This window comes from Triticum aestivum, chromosome 5A, assembly GCF_018294505.1.
Source record: "Triticum aestivum cultivar Chinese Spring chromosome 5A, IWGSC CS RefSeq v2.1, whole genome shotgun sequence".
Lineage (NCBI taxonomy): Eukaryota > Viridiplantae > Streptophyta > Magnoliopsida > Poales > Poaceae > Triticum > Triticum aestivum.
This window is the reverse complement of record NC_057806.1, coordinates 697,963,126-697,965,388: the sequence shown is the minus strand read 5'-3', so window position 1 is coordinate 697,965,388 and position 2,263 is coordinate 697,963,126.

The window sequence follows — 2,263 nt, the reverse complement described above, 5'->3', positions numbered from 1 at the left end:
CGCCGTGCGCCGTCTCCTCCACCGCATGCCGCCAATCCTCCACGCCCGCACCAGATCCGCCCCCCTACTCTCCGGCGAGCTCCTCCCTCAACGCCGGCCGTCTCCTTCCACTCCGGCTAGTACTCCGGGCGAGTCCACCGGCGAACCTCGAAATCCACAAAACCCTAGATCAGGATCTGGGCGAGGTGAAATTTCACTAAGTCATTTTCCTGTGATATTTTGATGCCTTGTTCATCATGCCACATCTGGGTGCTCGTAGCTCCGATTCATGCATATGTTATGTCAAAATATTTGTCTCATTGAGCTCTTCATGTTAGAAGCATTTCCATGCATGTTACTGTCCATTATGATGCCATTTGCATTGATGCAAGAGTGCTATAAAATGTTAGCTGCTGGTACTTATCAGATCATGGTGATTTGTCTTTATTGTTGCATTTGATGTGTGCATGCTATGAGCATGAGGTCTACATGAGTTTTGAACTACAACATGACATCTTTACGGGGGTGCAAGTCTTGTATTTTTGTGATATATGTGGTGACTAGAACAAACATGCAAACTACGCTCCGTGATGTTGCTGTTTTCAGGGACTTACGATTTTGCTGTCTTTTTCCTGCTGTTATTTTGATGCCATGTAAACTTGATGCTACCATAAGATCCATAATTGTTTTGAGATACTGAACTGAGGTTGTTTTGACATGTGGATATGCTCTATCCATTAATGCCCCTGTTTGCAATTATGTAGTGCTCTAGCATGTCTTTTGCTTGCTCTATTTTTGCTTTAAAATGTTCCTGGTAGAATGTTAACATGTTAATCAAAATTGCCATGGTTGTTGCTAGTGATACAGGCATCCTATGAACTTGCTCTTGCCATGGTTAGCTTCATGAACATGTCATCTTGCTATTGGTATGCTTATGTTGTCATTTAATTCTTTGTCATGGGTGGCATGAGCTTGCAAAGTTGCTATCATAAATCTGTTTATGCCATGCTCTGTTTTTCTTCTAAGTCTGAAACTGTTAATAAAACTTGCTATGTTTACATGGGTTCCATCATATCTTATGTGCCTTTTTGGCTCATGTTCAGTAAGGGAGTTTTGTTCTATGCATTTAGTAAAATCATTCCATGCCTTTGCTTGCTATTATGTGTTCCCGTAGCATGTTGGTTGCTTGCTCTAAACATTGCTTCCTGATGTTGTTTTTGACATGTTAGTATTTTCACTAAGTCTGTGAAGCTGATATCTTTTGCACTTTTGCCATGCTTGTTTGAACCTTTTCTTGTGTGATTTAGTCGTAGCTCAGTGTTCATGTTTTGTCAAGCATCTCTTGTACATGACTGACATATGCCTTGTTGATATGTTGGAGTGCAGTAGCTTAGTTTTTTGTTGCATTCTAAGGGCCATCATGCTGTTAATCACAGTTTTGCACCATTCTTGTTTTGCTTGCCATTTGCAACCCGTGCATCCGTTTCCGGTGATCTTTATATCGATTTCAACCGAAATCATCTCATCTTTCCAGTGGCATAATTGGTTTGCCTTGTTCATTCTTTCCCTTGCGGTGCATGCATATGCATTGCATATCATATCTTGCATATCATGCCATGTATTGCATCATGTTGCTTGTGCATTGCATCATGATTGATTGTTGTTCCTTTGCTTATGTTCTTGACTTGGGTAGAGTCGAAAGACGAGTATATGGTCGAGGAACCTATTGAGTACGCTAGCGAGGATCAAGCTTTCGACAACTCTAAGAACATTGCAGGCAAGATGACCATACCCTCGAAATAACTTCTATCTTTGCTTGCTAGTTGTTCTCCCTATTGTTATGTCGCGCTACCTACCAGTTTTTATATCATGCCTCCCATATTTCCATGTCAATCCTCTAACCCTCCTTCCTAGCAAACCGTTGTTTGGCTATGTTACCACTTTTGCTCAGCCCCTCTTATAGCGTTGCTAGTTGTAGGTGAAGTTGAAGTTTGTTCCATGTTGGAACATGGATATTATTGGGATATCATTATTATATCTTATTTACTTCAATGCATCTATATACTTGGTAAAGGGTGGAAGGCTCGGCCTTATGCCTGGTGTTTTCTTCCACTCTTGCCGCCCTAGTTTCCGTCATACCGATGTTATGTTTCTTGATTTTGTGTTCTTTACGCGGTTAGGTTATGGGAACCCCTTGACAGTTCGCTTTGAATAAAACTCCTCCAGCAAGGCCCAACCTTGGTTTTAACATTTGCCACCTAAGACTTTTACCCTTGGGTTCCGC